Below are 19,342 nucleotides of genomic sequence, written 5' to 3' on the forward strand. Positions count from 1 at the left end.
TTAGCTGCCATGGGCCATTCACCTTTCCAAGGTCATATATAGATGGGATACAGCCTTTGTCAAACTGATGTCAAAAGTGTTTTATTTTAGCTAACCCTAACCCTTTTCCTAACCTTAACCTAATTATCCTAAACTGCTGTGTATGTTCTCCTATACCTGCTACCAAAAGTTGTATCCCTTCTAGACAAAACCCCTTTCCAGCCCACAATAAATGGTAGCTAGTAGTAGTCACTCACTCACTGGCAAATAGGCATGAATGGCTGATGTGATGCTAGATAGATAGTCATGACTGTCATATCTGTTCAAGTCAACTTCCTCTCCAAATGCATTTCCTCAAATTCACTAGTCTCTTTTACTTGTTGATTGAGTGTTTCAGAAACCAAAGAGTAGAACATATTAGTTGCTTTGGCGTGAGTGGAAACTAGCCGAGTGAGAAGAACCATGCACTCAAGACCAATACAACAACCATGTCTCAAAAAACGTCAGTGTATCGATTTAGCATCCTGGGTTATCAAATTGGACAGCTTGTACAGTGTATGTTACGTTCACATCCAATCTAAATTTCACCTGACAGTGATGCCATTCGCTCGGCTGTGTGTGTGAGGCCTTGGCAACAGGAGACATGTCCATTTGGGTAACGTTATCTTGTTACATCAATGTCCGTAGTTAACCGTAGGGCCGAACCAAACGCTGGACATCCAATCCAGACACCGACGTTTACAGTACAACAATGCGTAGCTAGGCTAACGTTAGTTAGATACATGAGAACAGGAACAAGTGCAGGTAACGTTAGAAGCCAGGGTCAAATTACAGCTAGGTAGGTAGCTAGCAATTAGCAAGCAGGCTAATTGTGTTGGCTAACAAGCTTTCTTGGTCGGCTAATTCATATCGAAGACAAAGGAGAACATTGACACAAGAAACGGATCCGCATGTCTTGTAAAATAGGCGCCTGTGTTTAACGTTAGCCAACGTTAACTATCCCCGTTCTCCGTCTCTGGCAAGCTAACGTTATATGCATATATCCAGCTAACGTTATCTAGCCGGCTGCAAACAAGGCAGTTCAGAAAATAAATGGTTCACACAGGGCTGTATTGTGGGTCAAACGAGTAAACGTTAGCTGGCTAACGAACTAACGTTAAACGTAATCAAGCGCTAACATAAACCTATCAGAGTATAAACAACACCTATTATCGATGGCCTTTTGTCGATGACTAACTTGGCTTAGCTATCCGAAATAACATCACAATACCGCGTTATAGTAACATGAAAGATACTGTACTGCCCGTTCGTTAGCGTGGTTAGCTTGCTTGCTAGCTCACTTTACCTAGCTATACGCAGGAAACGGGCAGCTGCCAGCTGAGCTGGGTAACGAGGTTAGTAACATGTTCTCGATGAAACTACTAGTTAGTCGTTCGCTATAAATTATTTGTTTAACTAGATGGACCTTGGTATTTTGCCAACATTGTTCGTAGATGTCGTTCTCCAACTCGGCAGTTTCGCCGAATGTTATTTAGCTAGCTAGCTAGGAACCCTAGCCAATGGCTGCCATATCCCCGTGTTAGCAGGCTAATGTTAGCTAGCTAGCTACTTTCTTCCCAAGAAGATTGACGCGCGAACTGTCCAGAAAAATAGACGTTTTTGACATAACATATAACAATACGAACAAGTCGTTATAAGATATGTTTTTACTTACAAAGAGCAGGTTGAACATTGAAATCCCGTGACTATCCCGGAGAATGTGGATGGAGGGCAGTAACTGCTGTCAAATCTTTCTTGTTCCTCTTCAAAAGTGGCGTTCTATCGGAAATGTTGGGAGGAGTTTCAAGGTGGTAGTCTCGTTAGCGTCACTGCCACGCAAGAAGACCAGTGATGACAGCTGAGCTCTACAGCGTGGTGATTTTTAAATAACTTAGAACAACAATAACGTTTAAAGTGTGCTATTTTTTTCATGTATTACATTGGAATCCTCGAGAGGTATAATGTTTATTTCCGGTTGAGCAGTAGATAATCGGCTTCAATTTGTAAGTGGCCGATTTGGTTATCCACTCATCATCACCAACCACGGAGTGATGAGCAATAGGACTCACGAGGTGGTGAGTCATTTTGGCCACCTAATTGGATGACCGACTCCCAGCCAGGTCACCCGTGATACAAGTCAGTATTCTACGTCCATCCATATTATAATATAACAAACATTAAAGGGATGAGGTAAATCGTTTGTTTTGTGTGATTGGCTATATAAAAGGACCTGGCACAGACATTTGTGCCCATATAGCTTACTGACCTCATCCATGATTAATCTACCGTCATGTTATGAATAGAGAAAATATCATAGTAACTCTATGTATATGCATTGAAATATCCTCTTTTGGTCCATGTTACTTTCTCATAGTGGGACATACACGCCCCCTAGTGGTCGATTGAACTGTCCCTTTATTATGGGGATTATTATGAGAAACGACACACATGGGAGACGCTGATGTCTTTCACAGCGCGCGCAGGGCTAGCTAGTTGGTGGCTGAAGGTGGAGGAAACTTGGTTGTATTCTCGCGGGGCAGAAACCTCAGAGATCAATTGGTAAACTCGGATTTACCACCCCTAAATATCCCCGCACAACGTCTATTTGCGACTCTACCGGATGGAAACTACAAGTGTAACAGCTGCGCTCAATGCAATGGCACTTACAAATGTAGATCTTTTAAACACCCCCAAACAGGGAAACAGATCCCAATCAAAGGTGTTATTACGCGCTCCACTAAGACAGTTATTTATCTTATAATTTGTCCTTGTGGGAAACATTATGTGGTTAAAACAAAGCGCGAATTAAAAGTACGAATCTCGGAGCATCGTAGCACCATTAGGTGCAAAAACTCGACATACCCAGTCGCTGCCCACTTATTGGAAGCCAACCACTCGATTTCGTCCCTACGTTATATCTGCATCGAACATGCGAGAGGTGGCCTGGAACTTTAATTTAAAGACCCTTGCTCCCTTCGGTCTCAACGTAGACTTCTATTTGAAGCCATTATTGTGATTTTGCTATTCATTGTAAATGTTTGTGGGGCTATGTAGCCAAGTTGTATCTATGATCGTATGCTATCCATGTTTTTTGTATGTTCTGTTTATCTGTGAATTAACCAATGCTATTAGGCCACACCCGGCCATGATTACAGACACCTGCGTGTGTCCTTTGACACTATATAAACTAGTGACCCGCAGTGTTTGTCATTATACCCTGATGAAGACGGGGGGAGAGTAGTAGATGTGTACCAGTACAGAGGGATAGGCCAACAAGTGATATATGTTTCAGTAAGATTGGATTTTTAGCGTGTATAGCAATGGTTATTAATGGTACTGCAGGGATAGAACGTAAATCGAAGAAAATTGAGGTTGTGGTGGCAGCTGCAAAGAGGTATTTGGGTGTGCGAGACTTGACATCAGAAGAGTTACAGGGAGTGTTAAGTGGTGATGTCCCATCATTTCAGGTTGAGGGCATGAGGGAGGAATGAATATATTTCAATAGTGGAGAAGGGTGGTGTTAATCATTAATAATTTTACATTTGTGAGTGTGGTGTTAGATGGTGGGGTATTTATTTATGTATTTTTTCAAGCAAAATATAAGGGAGTTGTACTCCAGTCTAGTAGGTGGCGGTAATGCAATAAATTGGATGCCAACCGCCCTTAAAACTAATTGAAGAAGAAGAAGAAATGACACATCACATTGAACAGGACATTGTCAATGTAGCTCAGTTGGTAGAGCATGGCGCTTGCAACGCCAGGGTTGTGGGTTCGATTCCCACGGGGGGCCAGTATGAAAAATAAATAAAAAATAAAAATGTATGCACTCACTAACTGTAAGTTGCTCTGGATAAGAGTGTCTGCTAAATGACTAAAATGTAATTCAACTATATAGGCCTGCTTGTAACTAGCCAAGTACCTCAACTCCTCCACGGAGTTGACTGAAGACTATAGTTTTTGAAATGAATCTCCAACTCTTTTGAGTCGCTATGCGGTCTATACTTAAAAAATGTACATTCTTAAAATGTATTTGGTGACATATGCCAATGTAATCAGAGATTCAATTGTCACATGCACATTCGCACTTAGTTGCCATCTTAAGAGGAACAGAAACTAGGAAAGAGTCCGTGGTTGTATTTGATTAACATTTTATAAAAAATAAAATTGCATTTCAGCAAACAAAAAAAGGCTTGCAACAGGACAAAATAGGTACACGGTAAGGACTGAACGTTTGTGACTATTCTAGGGGCACTTAAAGCGCATGTTTTAAAGTTTGCCTCTTTTTCTTGTTTACTTTATCACATTGGTAGTAAATAAGGCCTGTGTTAGAATTGTAGAGCATATTTTGAAATTCATTACATTTATACTTTTCCAGTTCATCACTTTATTTCTGGCTGATATAACATATTGGGTTGTTGGTAGATATGCTAGATGTGTAAATGGGTGACTATTAAAATTGTTCTTCTAGGATCAACAATGGCTCAGTTGGTAGGCCACACAAGCTCACAGAACGGGACAACTGAGTGCTGAAGCGTGTAGCGCGTAAAAACCATCTGTCCTTGGTTGCAACACTCACAACCAAGTTCCAAACTACCTCTGGAAGCAAGGTCAGCAGAATAACTGTTTGTCTGGAGCTTCATGAAATGGGTTTCCATGGCCGAGCAGCCGCACACAAGACTAAGATCACCATGTAGTATGCCAAGCGTCGGCTGGAGTGGTGTTAGCTCGCCCCCAATGCATAGCGCCAACTGTAAAGTTTGGAGGAGCAATAATGGTCTGGGGCTGTTTGTCATGGTTTGGGCTAGGCCCCTTAGTTCCAGTGAAGGGAAATCTTAATGCTACAGCATTGTTACGAGCCCCGTGGCTATAAAAGTCTAGGGTGGATGGAACAGAGACCCGTAACATAATTCATGCAAATTAGAATCATGACATGGAAACAGTGAGAACAAACTACACTGACAACCATAAACTACTGTCAAACACAATATGTTTATTTTGAACACACGGTAAAGGTTTGGGAAAAAGGGCTGAGCAGGACCCAAGAAATGAAACAATAATGTAAAAAAAACTTAAACTGATCTTGCCTGCCTCAAGAACCGCTAAGCTACTGCTAATCATACAAAAATTACAGTGGGTGGTCCGCTCAGGTCTAACTAGTGTTTTTAGACAATTTTCTTCCTACGGGTAATGTATGTCCATGGGCAACTTGCTTAAATCCCCCTTTTCCCAGAAACACACAACAAAGTTACCAAACAGAGTAACCAGCAAATGAGTGAGTACACAGGACACCACAGTATCCATACTCACATACGGAAATAGTCTCTTCCAACAAACACAACTGACTGGCTTTTAAAACAATGGGTGGTGCAATACAGAGGAATGTCCACTGATTGGTCCACCTCAGCAATCAGCAGCCAAACAGATGTCGGACAGGTGGGACACCCCAACGACCACCAATCAGGAACATAAAGGACACCTGTGATTAGGGCAGAAGGAGAGGAAAAACACAAAAACACACACAGGATACCTTGATTCTGTGCTTCCAACTTTGTGGCAACAGTTTGGGGAAGGCCTTTTCCTGTTTCACCATGACAATGCCCCCGTGCGCAAAGCAAGGTCCACACATAAATGTTTTGGCGAGATCGGTGTGGAAGAACTTGACTGGCCTGCACAGAGCCCTGACCTCAACCCCGTCAAACACATTTTGGTATGAATTTGAATACTGACTGTGAGCCAGGCCTAATCGCCCAACATCATTGCCCAACCTCACTAATGCTCTTGTGGCTAAATGGAAACAAGTCCCTGCAGCAATGTTCCAACAGTGGAGGCTGTTATAGCAGCAAAGGGGGGACCAACTCCATATTAATGACCATCATTTTGGAATAAGATATTCGACGAGCAGGTGTCCACATACTTTTGGTCATGTACAGCGCCTTGCAAAAGTATTCATCCCCCTTGGCGTTTTTCCTATTTTGTTGCATTACAACCTGTAATTTAAATGGATTTTTATTTGGATTTCATGTAATGGACATACACAAAATTGTCCAAATTGATGAAGTGAAATGAAAAAAATAACTCTAAAAAATAAATAACCGAAAAGTGGTGCGTGCATATGTATTCACCCCCTTTGCTATGATGTCCCTAAATAAGATCTGGTGCAACCAATTACCTTCAGAAGTCACAATTAGTTAAATAAAGTCCACCTGTGTGTAATCTAAGTGTCACATGATCTGTCACATGATCTCAGTATATATACACCTGTTCTGAAAGGCCCCAGTGTCTGCAACACCACTAAGCAAGGGGCACGACCAAGCAAGTGGCACCATGAAGACCAAGGAGCTCTCCAAACAGGTCAGGGACAAAGTTGTGGAGAAGTACAGATCAGGGTTGGGTTATAAAACAATATCCCAAACTTTGAACATCCCACGGAGCACCATTAAATCCATTATTAAAAAATGGAAAGAATATGGCACCACAACAAAGCTGCCAAGAGAGGGCCGCCCACCAAAACTCACGGACCAGGCAAGGAGGGCATTAATCAGAGAGGCAACAAAAAGACCAAAGATAACCCTGAAGGAGCTGCAAAGCTCCACAGCAGAGATTGGAGTATCTGTCCATAGGACCACTTTAAGCCGTACACTCCACAGAGCTGGGCTTTATGGAAGAGTGGCCAGAAAAAAGCCATTGCTTAAAGAACAAAATAAGCAAACATGTTTGGTGTTTGCCAAAAGTCATGTGGGAGACTCCCCAAACATATGGAAGAAGGTACTCTGGTCAAATGAGACTAAAATGGAGCTTTTTGGCCATCAAGGGAAACGCTATGTCTGGCGCAAACCCAACACCTCTCATCACCCCGAGAACACTGATGTTTTTCATCGGCAGAGACTGGGAAACAAGTCAGAATTGAAGGAATGATGGATGGCTCTAAATACAAGGAAATTCTTGAGGGAAACCTGTTTCAGTCTTCCAGAGATTTGAGACTGGGACGAAAGTCCACCTTCCAGCAGGACAATTACCCTAAGCATACTGCTAAAGCAACACTTGAGTGGTTTAAGGGGAAACATATAAATGTCTTGGAATGTCCTAGTCAAAGCCAAGACCTCAATCCAATTGATAATCTGTGGTATGACTTAAAGATTGCTGTACACCAGCGGAACCCATCCAACTTGAAGGAGCTGGAGCAATTTTGCCTTGAAGAATGGGCAAAAATCCCAGTTTCTAGATGTGCCAAGCTTATAGAGACATACCCCAAGAGACTTGCAGTTGTAATTGCTACAAAAGGTGGCTCTACAAAGTATTGACATTGGGGGGTGAATAGTTATGCACGCTCAGGTTTTCTGTTTTTATTGACATTTTAGTCATTTAGCAGACGCTCTTATCCATAGCGACTTACAGGAGCAATTAGGGTTAAGTGCCTTGCTCAAGGGCACAAATCGACAGATTTTTCACCTAGTCGGCTCGGGGATTAGAACCAGCGACCTTTCGGTTACTGGCACAACGCTTAACCACTAAGGTACCTGCCACCCCTTTATGTCTTATTTCTTGTTTGTTTCACAAAAAAACATATTTTGCATCTTCAAAGTGGTAGGCATGTTGTGTAAATCAAATGATACAACCCCCCCAAAATCCCTTTTAATTCCAGGTTGTAAGGCAACAAAATAGGAAAAATGCCAATTGGGGTGAATACTTTCGCAAGCCACTGTAGTGTATACAGTGGGTATAGAAAGTCACCACCCCCTTTCAAAATGTTCACCTTTTGTTGCCTTAGCCTGAAATGAAAACACATAAAATCAGACTTTATTTACACACAGTAACCCATAATATCCAAGTGGAAAAAAAAAATAGAAAATTAAAATTAAAACAGTAAAATACCCTATTCGAATAAGTGAACACCCCCCTGAGTTAATACTTGGTGGAACCACCTTTGGCTTGAATTACAGCTATGAGTCTCTTTGAATACGTCTATACTAACTTTGCACACCCAGGCTGTGCAATATTTGCCCATTCTTCCTTGCAGAATTGTTCAAGCTCAGTCAAATTGCGTGGTGACCGCTCATGGACTACACTCTTCAAGTCATTCCACAGATTCTTGTTGGGATTTAGGTCGGGGCTCTGACTAGGCCACACAAGGACATTCACCTTATTGTCTTTCTTCCACTGTACGGGTACTATGGCGGTGTGCTTTGGGTCATTGTCATGTTGAAACGTGAACCATCTTCCCATTTTCAACTTCCTGGCAGAGGGCTGCAGGTTCTCCTCAAGAATCTGTCGGTATTTTGCACTGTCCATTCTCCCTTCTATCCTGACAAGTGATCCAGTCACTGCTGAAGAGGAACACCCCCACAACAGGATGCTGCCACCGCCGTGCTTTACTGTAGGCATGGTGTTCTTTGGGTGGAAAAATGTATTGGGTTTTCACCAGACATATAGTTTTGCGTTCAGGCGAAAAAGTTCAATTTTGGGCTCATCTGACCACAGCACCTTTTGCCACTTGGCCTCGGAATCTACAATGTGCTTTTTGGCAAATCTTAAACGAGACTTGATGCTGCCTTTTTTGAGGAGTGTTTTTTTATTTTCTTGCCACCCACCCATAGAGGCCAGATTTGTGGAGCGCTTGTGATATTGTGGTCACATGCACACATTGACCAGTCTTAGCCATAAAGGCCTGAAGCTCCTTCAAAGTTGCCATTGGCTTCTTGGTAGCCTCTCTGATCAGTCTGCTCCTTGCCCGGTCATACAGTTTGGAGGGACGGCCTGATCTATGCAGGGTCTGGGTGGTGCCATACGCCTTCCACTTCTTAATAAGGGTCTTAACTGTGCTCCGAGGGATAGACAAAGCCTTTGAAATCTTTTTATATCCATCCCGTGACTATGGGATGAAAGGCACTTTCATCCCATAGTGGATTCTTTGCTTTGAATTGCACTTCTAAGCAGAGGAGTCCTCTATGAACAACTGCTTTTATTCTGAACTAATCAAAGTCCCTACAATTGATCACAGATGGAAGCCAATTAGCTTGATTTTTGATCTGGAAGGTGGTTGGTTATACCTCAGCAAGTTTGTGGGTCACTGTGTGTAAATATAGCCGGAAAAAGTGTTTTCATTTCAGGCTGTAAGGCAACAAAAGGTGAACATTTTGAAAGGGGGTGGTGACTTTCTATACCCACTGTATATACAGTACCAGTCAAACATTTGGACACACCTACTCATTTCAGTTTTTTTATTTTTTTTGTGACTATTTTCTACATTGTAGAATAATAGTGAAGACATCAAAACTATGAAATAACACACATGGAATCATGTAGTAACCAAAAAAGTGTTCAACAAATCAAATTATAATTTATATTTGAGAATGTTCAAAGTAGCCACCCTTTGCCTTGATGACAGCTTTGCACACTCTTGGCATTCTCTCAACCAGCTTCATGAGGTAGTAACCTGGAATGCATTTCAATTAACAGGTGTGCCTTGTTAAAAGTTAATTTGTGGAATTTATTTCCTTCTTAATGTGTTTGAGCCAATCAGTTGTGTTGTGAAGGTAGGGGTGGTATACATAAGATAGCCTTATTTGGTAGAAGACCAAGTCCATGTTATGGCAAGAACAGCTCAAATAAGCAAAGAGAAACAATAATCCATCATTACTTTAAGACATGAAGGTCAGTCAATCTGGAAAATGTCAAGAACTTTGAAAGTTTCTTCAGGTGCTGTCGCAAAAACCATCAAGCGCTATGATAAAACTGGCTCTCATGAGGACCACCACAGGAAAGGAAGACCCAGAGTTACCTCTGCTGCAGAGGATAAGTTCATTAGAGTTACCAGCCTCAGAAATTCGATAGCCCAGGTACTCCGCCTCGGCATAGCCACGCTTGCACTTGTGGATGTTCGCGGTCAGCCCCACGTCCCTTATCGCATCCACCACCATTTGTAACCTACAGAGATGGAACTCCCAACTGTCACTGTGCACGATTATATCATCCAAATAAGCAGCAGCGTACTCACAGTGCGGGCGCTGGACGCGGTCCATGAGTCGCTGGAAGGTCGCTGGGGGCCCGTGGAGCCCGAAAGGTAGAACCCGGTTGTCGTATAGCCCCCCCCCCCCCCCCCCCCCCCCCCCGGGGTGGAGAAGGCCGTCTTCTCCCGGGAGGCCGCTGCCAGCGGCACCTGCCAGTACCCCTTCATCAGGTCCAGGGTGCTGACGAATCTTGCCTTCCCCAAGTGGTCGATCAGTTCGTCCACCCGGGGCATAGGGTAGGCATCGAATTTACTTACCTCGTTCAGGCCCCGGAAGTCGTTGTAGAAGTGGAAGGTTCCGTACGGTTTCGGTACCAACAATATAGGGCTAGACCACTCACTGTGGGACTCCTCCAGTACCCCCATCTCTAGCATTGTGTCAATTCCCACTGGACCGCCGCCCTCCGGGCATCTGGTATCCGGTATGGCCATTTACACACTTTTTCACAGAGATGTGTGTGGATATGATGTTCCACGAGATCCGTGCGCCCTGGCACCTCGGAAAACATGGCCGTATTCCGCTGGACCAACTCTCGGAGCGTTTGTCGTTGGGTCGGGCTGTGGTCTTCCCCCATGGAGACTTCGACAGAGGGCGGGTTTGGCTGTGGCCGGGTCCACGTTGTGCACAGCGCCTCTCGTGCGTGTCACTTCTTCAGTAGGTTCACATGGTAAAGCTGGAGGTGTTTTCTCCGCCCCGGTTGGCGGACCTTATAATTGACGTCGCCTACCCGCTCGACGGTGTCGTATGGCCCATGCCACATTGCCAGCAATTTGCTCTCCATTGTGGGGATCAGCACCAAGACCTTCTCACCCGGGTGGATCTCTCGTGGTTGGGCCCCCCGGTTGTATACGCACTCCTGGTCAAGTTGCGCCTGGGCCATGTGCTCCCTCACCACTGGCCAAATCGCCTTCATCCTCTCCCTCATCTCCTCCACGTGTTCCACCATGCTGTGAAGGGGGGTCGGTTGGTCCTCCCAGACCTCCTTGGCTAGGTCCAGCAGTCCGCGGGGCCGATGGCCATACAGGAGCTCAAAGGGGGAGAACCCAGTGGACGCTTGGAGTACCTTGCAAACCGAGAACATCAGGTGGGGCAGCAGCTGGTCCCAGTTCCTCCCATCTTTCACGATGACCTTCTTCAGCATCTGCTTTAGGGTCTTATTGAAGCATTCGACTAGCCCGTCCATTTGTGGATGGTACACACTGGTCCTCACCTGTTTGATTCGTAAAAAGGTTGCAGACCTTTCATTACACAAGACATGAATGCAGTGCCCTGGTCCATCAGGATTTCCCACGGAATACCCACCCGGTTGAATAAATGGAAGAGCTCCCGTGCGTTACCTTTCGCTGCCGCCGTGCTTAACGGGATCGCCTCCGGATACCAGGTGGCGTAATCCACGATTACCAGAATGTATTGGTGTCCCCTCGCAGTCTTCACCAACGGACCCACCAGATCCATCACCACCCGCTCAAACGGCACCCCTATAATGGGCAAGGGAACCAAAGGTTTTCTACAATGTGCCCTCGGGGCTGTGATCTGGCACTCCGGGCAGGTACAGCAGTAGTCCTCCATGGCACGCTTGACTCCGGGCCAGTGGAACCGATTCCCTATCTGCTCCCTGGTTTTCTCCATCCCTTGGTGTGCCCTGAGCAGGTGGGTGTGGGCGAGCTGCAAGACAGTCCTAACATACTGGGTGGGTAGGAGTAACAAGTCTTTCATCTCCCCATTGTGCTTTACTACCTGATACAATAAATTACACTTGATGGCGAAGTGTGGGTAGCGCCACTCACTTACCCCGTGTAATAGCGCACCATCCACCGCGATCACCTGGCACCTGATGTTCTGGAGGTTGGGGTCCTCTAACTGGGCCGTCCCGAACTGGCCCGTGAGGATTCCCGTGTCGGGTGGCCCATCAGGTGCCTCCACCTCCATAAAGGGGAGCCTGAGGTCCTCCTCGGATGATGGCTCGTTTCCCAGCGCGGGTTGTCTCCCTAATCCTGGTCCGACTCGGGCCCAGTGGACACCTCTCGTGGCGGGGTGTGGGTTGCGCATGCGACCGTCCTTTTTCCTCTCCATCCTAAATCGCGTGTGCGCCTCCACAGTCCCTGGAAGAGAGGGCAATCTCTACTGAGGAGAATAGGCACGGGCAGATTAGGAACAGCCCCCACGCGCATCTGGCACTCCCCCCTTGGGGTGGTTATCTGCACCGGCATGGTTGGGTACCTCTTTGTGTCCCGGTGTACACAGGACACTGTCATCTCCTCGTCCCCCGGTTTGTCTTTCCCCTCAAGTGTGAGCCACTGCGGTTGGGCCAGGGTCACCATGCTGCCGGAGTCCAGCAGAGCACTGGTGTCGATGCCATCGATTCGTACTGGAACTATCGGAGGGACCGTCTCGGAGCTGGGGGATGCGGAGGACATGGACACGAGGTGTCCTGGCTCGCCGCACTCATAGCAACGCCTCTGATCTAGGTCTAGCAGCGGACGTCGTCGTCGGTTCGGGTTGCCCTCCCGCTTCACGGCCTTGGCTGGTTCCGTCCGGGCCCCCATCAGCCCCTCGCCTCCCTCTGTGCTTTTCTTCCCCCTCCCCGCATCTGCTCTCTCCGCCCGGGCCCCTTTCAGCAGGTCCTGGGTGTTCTGGTGGGTTTCCACCACGGTCAGCAATTCCTCCAGGCTCTGGGGGTTCTGCAGGCACGCCGCCTTCTTCATCTCGTAGGGGAGGGCCTGAAGGTACCGATCCAGGATGACCTTATCGATTATCGGGAGGGACAGTACGTCGGTCACTAGCCAGCTCTTGGTAAGACGCACCATTGATAAGGCTGCAGAATAAGGCTGTAACGTAAAATAATGTGGAAAAAGTCAAGGGGTCTGAATACTTTCCGATTGCACTGTATATATATGAAGATGGCGCTGCAGTGGATAGCTGCCGTCTGACAGACTCCTGACCAATTTTGCTATTTTGTCGGGGGGTTTTACACTGATCGTAACTTTTTTTTTACATAATCTTTCCGCCATTTCCCATGACCGAAAACCGCTTCTGGACATCAGAACAGCGATCAGTAACATCGATATGGATGAAGATTTCTATTTCAACGAATCGGCAGCTGTGGATGTACTGCTAATTGCGGACCAGGCCCTAATCTCCGGGACTAGAAAGAGGAAGAGACGCCACAAGAGTGGCTCCCTGACGAGACGATGTCGGTGAGTAAATAAAGCGCCTCTACCCTCCGTTCTATTGACGATGTACAATCACTAGAGAACAAGCTGGACAAGCTCCGTTTGAGACTATACTATCAACGGGACCTGAAGAACTGTAATATCCTATGTTTCTTGGAGTCGTGGCTGAACAGCCCCGTCGATGTGTATGGGGGTGTGCTTGGTCCTCAGTTTCCTGTATTCCACGATCAGCTCGTTTGTCTTGCTGACGTTAAGGGAGAGGTTGTTGTCCTGGCACTACACAGGTGGGGACTAAGCACACACCCCTGAGGGGCCCCCGTGTTGAGGATCAGCGTGGCAGATGTGTTGTTACCTACCCTTACCACCTGGGGGCTGCCCGTCAGGAAGTCCAGGATCCAGTTGCAGAGGGAGGTGTTTAGTCCCAGGGTCCTTAGCTTAGTGATGAGCTTTGAGAGCACTATGGTTTGAACGCTGAGCTGTAGTCAATGAATAGCATTCTCACGTAGGTGTCTCTCTTGTCCAGGTGGGAAAGGGCTGTGTGGAGTGCAATAGAGATTGTATCATCTGTGGATCTGTTGGGGCGGTATGCGAATTGGAGTGGGTCTAGGGCTTCTGGGATATTGGTGTTGATGTGAGCCATGACCAGCCTTTCAAAGCACTTCATGGCTACAGATGTGAGTGCTACGGGTCGGTAGTCATTTAAACATGTTATCTTGGTGTTCTTGGGCACAGGGACTATAGTGGTCTGCTTGAAACATGTTGGTATTACAGACTCGGTCAGGGACATGTTGAAAATGTCAGTGAAGACACTTGCCAGTTGGTCAGTGCATGCTCGGAGTACACGTCCTGGTAATCCGTCTGGCCCTGCGGCCTTGTGAATGTTGACCTGCTTAACAGTCTTACTCACATGGCTACGGAGAGCGTGATCACATAGTCATCTGGAACAGCTGATGCTCTCATGCATGCTTCAGTGTTGCTTGCCTCGAAGCGAGCATAGAAGTGATATAGCTCGTCTGGTAGGCTCGTGTCACTGGGCAGCTCGCGGCTGTGCTTCCCTTTGTAGTCTGTAATAGTTTGCAAGCCCTTCCGGTGTAGTAGGATTCAATCTTAGTCCTGTATTGACTCTTTGCCTGTTTGATGGTTCGTCAGAGGGCATAGCGGGATTTCTTATGAGCGTCCGGGTTAGAGTCCCGTTCCTTGAAAGCGGAAGCTCTACCCTTTAGCTCAGTGCAGATGTTGCCTGTAATCCATGGCTTCTGGTTGGGGTATGTACGTACGGTCACTGTGGGGACGACGTCATCGATGCACTTATTGATGAAGCCAGTGACTGATGTGATGTACTCCTCAATGCCATCAGAAGAATCCCGGAACATATTCCAGTCTTTGCTAGCAAAACAGTCCTGTAGCTTAGCATCTGCGTCATCTGACCACTTCCTTAACAACAGAGTCACTGGTGCTTCCTGCTTTAGTTTTTTCTTATAAGCAGGAATCAGGAGGATAGAATTATGGTCAGATTTGCCAAATGGAGGGCGAGGGAGAGCTTTGTACGCGTCTCTGTGTGTGGAGTAAAGGTGGTCTAGAGTTGATTTTCCTCTGGTTGCACATTTAACATGCTGGGAGAAATTAGATAGAACAGATTTAAGTTTCCCTGCATTAAAGTCCTCGGCCACTTGGAGCGCTGCCTCTGGATGAGTGCTTTCCTGTTTGCTTATGGCCTTATACAGCTCATTGAGTGCAATCTTAGTGCCAGCATCGGTTTGTGGTGGTAAATAGACAGCTACGAAAAATACAGAAGAAAACGCTCTTGGTAAATAGTGTGTTCTACAGCTTATCATGAGATACTCTACCTCAGGCGAGCAAAACCTTGAGACTTCCTTAATATTAGATTTTATGCACCAGCTGTTGTTTACAAATATACACAGACCGCCACCCCTTGTCTTACCGGAGTCATACGTTCTATCCTGCCAATGTAGTGTATATCCCGCCAGCTGTATGTTATCCATGTTGTCGTTCAGCCACGACTCGGTGAAACATAAGATATTGCAGTTTTTAATGTCCCGTTGGTAGGATATTCTCGTCCATTTTGTTTTCAAATGATTGTACGTTGGCTAATAGGATTGATGGAAGAAGCAGCTTACTCACTCGCCGTCGGATCCTTACAAGGCACCCCGACCTATGTCCTATGTCTCTTTCTCATGCGAATGACGGGGATTTGGCCCTTGTCGGGTGTCTGTAGAATATCCTTTGCGTCCGACTCGTTGAAGAAAAAATCTTCGTCCAATATGAGGTGATAATCGCTGTCCTGATATCCAGGACCTCTTTTTGGTCATAAGAGACGGTGGCAGAAACATTATATACAGAATAATTTACGATTATTCGAACTAGAACACTGTGTTCAATTGAACTAGATAATTTCAGAAAATTACCTCTTCCTAGAGCTGCCACGCCCTTCTCCCCCACAATGAGCGCACGCGCTGCTGCAGTCATCCTGGCAGGTGATACAGTCGCCCCAGTGGTGAGTACCAGAGATATTTATAAAAGTTTAATGATCTCTTTGGAGGTACTTCTGAGTTGCGTGCTGTTGTTTCTCATGGTCAGGTACAGAGAAGGGGGCAATCAAGAGGCATATTGAGAGTTTGGGACTATAAGGTTCGATCTGCAAAAAGCTGAGACTCATATAATTGGCTTTAACATTCCGAACCCACATTAGTTTGAATGGTGTCAGCAATTTTTTATCTTATATTCTTTTGAACTTAACATCATGAATTGGGGTATTTAGAGTACTATATAGGTAGAGAATAACTACATTTTGACAAAAATGCAGATAAAATCTTATTGTCCCAAGCTCTCTATGTCACCAGCAGAACAAACTCAAATCAAGTAAAGATTAGATAGATTGTTTGGACAGCGTAATTAACTAGCTAACCAGCTAGCTAGCTGATTTACATAATCTACATTCGCTATGATCAGCTGATAGCCCACCCAACTTTGGCCAACCTGATATGTCTGTGAACAGTAGTAGCTCTTGCTTCCCATGCGTGATGGATGTGTGTGTGTTTTTGTAGAAAACAAAGGCCTATGCTAATAAAGGGCTATGGGTAGGTGGGGCCCCAGCATATTCATTTAACAGACAGGGTGACTTCTATAGTTATTTGTACAGTACATACCGTTCTGTGTGCAGTCTATATGTTGATTCATACCTTGGATTCATACTAAGGCCCAGAAACAGTAAGCCTACACTACTAATACACTCTGTAACCAAATGTGATGTGTTTCAAATGGATATGGAAATCTATAAATATAAAAAGCAGCACAAATATACAAGAAAGTATTTATTGATGTGGTATCAATACAATCAAGTACTGTACATTTTGTATAAGCAGACAAAAAAATTATAGCAAAAAGAGTGCATTTTATACACAAATTCTATTGCATAGAGTGCACGCCATAGCCATGTACAAGACAGAAAATCCTATAGGTTGATACATTGTACATTACACAAAAAAAGGAACAAGAAATCACACAACAAATCCTTCACAAACAATGCTAGAATGCTAACTTCGTGTTCTAAATGCTCTTAACTCGTTCAATGTTGTTAAATACCATTTATACCATGCTTCGGTGGTCGGTTTTGGCATCTCTGTTAAATTATCACAAATGTATCTTCATTAATGTCATGTGCAAATGGGAATGACCGTTTGTATGTATCTCCAAACTATAACAAACAAATATCCCTTAAAACCCGAAGCAAGGCTTACATTTTCTTTTTTTATATATATATATATATTTTTTTTTTAAATCATTGAATAGAAAACAAGTCAGTTTGTGATCAAGGCAGTACATTGGGAGAAAAATGTTTTTGCACACGCACTGCAAACTCTGCAACCAAGTGACATTGTCTAGAAAAAAGGAGAGTTATAGTCTAGCCACGCCACTCCAAAACAGCATTCCAAATGTATGAAAGAATGAGGCAATAAAAAAGGCAACATACCAGAACAAGAACAAGCCTTGAATTGTCTGGTAGACTCACACAACAATAATGATACACAAACTTTAGGTATGTTCAGATAATGATGAGAGAAAAAGGGCCTCAAACAGACCAGTGAGAGTGCTTCCATTAGGCCTACATACGTTTAAAATACTGATTGTGAGACTCAATGCTCTACTCAGTCAAAACCGATGACCATTTCTACAGGATAAATCTAAAACATAATTATTCAGGCACAGCAATACACTATGTTTTGATTAGTCCAATATGCAGACAATTGTAGCGATAATCCAATATGCATGATGTTATTTTTTATTATTTTTTGCAGGGGGGGGGGGGGACCTGGATACCCATTTGGATTTAATGTTGGCCTCAGTTTGTAGTCTGAATACACTGTATACTCTTGGGTATTTGAGAGCTTGGGACTATAAGGTTCTATCTGCATTTCTTGTCAGAATTGAGTTATTGACATAGCCTTTTTCTGTTCAATGTTCTCTAGTACTCTAAAAACCCCAATTAATGTTGATAAGTTCAAAAGAATACAAGATAAAGAGTTGTACTGTTACAGAACTCAAACTCTAGACAAAGGAAAATAGATGGGTGGTACTGAACATTCTGCTAATGTCACCATGAATAGCATCAGGGTAGTCTAAAAGTGTTTAATATCTCTACATCTGGAAACAAACTATATGATGTTCCTACATTTAATTTACAGTAAGGAAGTGTGATAGACTGTATGATATAACCTTGGGCCCAAGGTTACTGGAAGATGAAGGACTTTAAGTTAGATATTGTCCCGTTCATTCCGTCCCAGATTCTCCCATGTCTACCCTCAGTTTGCCCACCAAATTCACAGAATTATTGCACAAAAATACCGAAATTATTTGTAACCAGCCCAGTGTTAGTCAATAACCCCTTGTTTTCAAAAGTCCATGATGTGTTTTACAACAATACTTTCGTCTTACTTTGCATACATTTTCCCCATCTCTATTGTACGTTTCTCATCTTTGCATTATGTATACCCACTGGGCAAAAACTGGTTGAATCAACGTTGTTTCCACGTAATTTCAACCCAAAATCAACTTGATGACATTGAATCAATGTAGAAAACGAATTGCAAAAAGTAATCATCGTAAGGGCATTTCGTATTTTTTTTTACCCAACTTTTTACCTAAATCCAATGACATGATTACATTTTTTATTAATTTCACATTGAATTCACATTAGTTGACAACTCAACCAAAACTAGACGTTGAACTGACGTCTGTGCCCAGTGGGTATGTAGCCCACTACTACTACCAAACAGAATTCCTCTCTTCTGTTGCGACATTTCCCAAGCCATAAGGGCCATACATTTACTTAACCTTCATGAAGACACACACATCCTATTTGAACCGGATCAAATCTTCAATTCAAAACTGTGGTGGAATATTGACTAGAAGTGCATGTTCCCAAACGACTCAGAAAACATGGTCCATGGTCTCTGCAGTTCATCATTCACCCAGGTGAAGGGTTAAGGTGTGTGTGAAACAGACAGACACACACACACAGTGAGAAAGAAATACAGCCGGAAACACTCACATGGTGGTGTATCAATCTCACCCCACTGCCTCATCCCACACAGCACCAGTAGAACTCACATGGCAAACACAATTCTCACATATGTCCCACCGTTTCTCCCAGAATAACAGAGCCATGTTAATTGTTATGCAATCAGGATTTCACAAGCACCGGGCCTCACTCTCTCGCTCTCTCTCTCCCTTTACCTATTATTATGGAGATCCATGCATGTTCATTTCTGAAAGTGAACCCTCTTTCATATTCTGTCAGAAGACTTTGGCTAAGAATATCCTGTGGCAACATCAGATGTTCCATCAAACTGAGCATTGGGTAAACCATTTTGGTTGTCGAAGTACAGTATGTTAAAATGGAAAATGAATGGATAACCTTTGTTATGCTGAGGCTTACGGTGGATTGGAAATTATTACTGTACGTCTATCAACACAATGAGTTAAACACTATAGCACCTAATACTGGGAGGGCTGTGTAAGATTTAGGAGATAATTTGAACTGCACGCTATGCACCCATTGGGTTTGATCTGAACCTTCAAAGGGTTATTCTGTAGAAACAGTTTAGATGGCCTCTAGCCAGTTGT

The 19,342-nt window shown here is 44.5% G+C and overlaps 1 protein-coding gene across 1 annotated transcript in view; it reads right to left on the reverse strand.

Moving 5' to 3' along the window:
• Positions 1–1,966, reverse strand: part of LOC311126747 (protein tyrosine phosphatase type IVA 2) — a 46,605-nt gene extending 44,639 nt beyond the window's left edge. Inside the window, exon 1 of the mRNA XM_084158557.1 lies at positions 1,694–1,966. The gene's annotated coding sequence lies outside the window, so the exon portion shown is untranslated. The remainder of the gene's footprint in view (positions 1–1,693) is intronic.
• Positions 1,967–19,342: the final 17,376 nt, after the last annotated feature.

The sequence above is a fragment of the Coregonus lavaretus genome (genome assembly GCF_964263955.1).
Source record: "Coregonus lavaretus genome assembly, chromosome: 3".
Taxonomy (NCBI): domain Eukaryota; kingdom Metazoa; phylum Chordata; class Actinopteri; order Salmoniformes; family Salmonidae; genus Coregonus; species Coregonus lavaretus.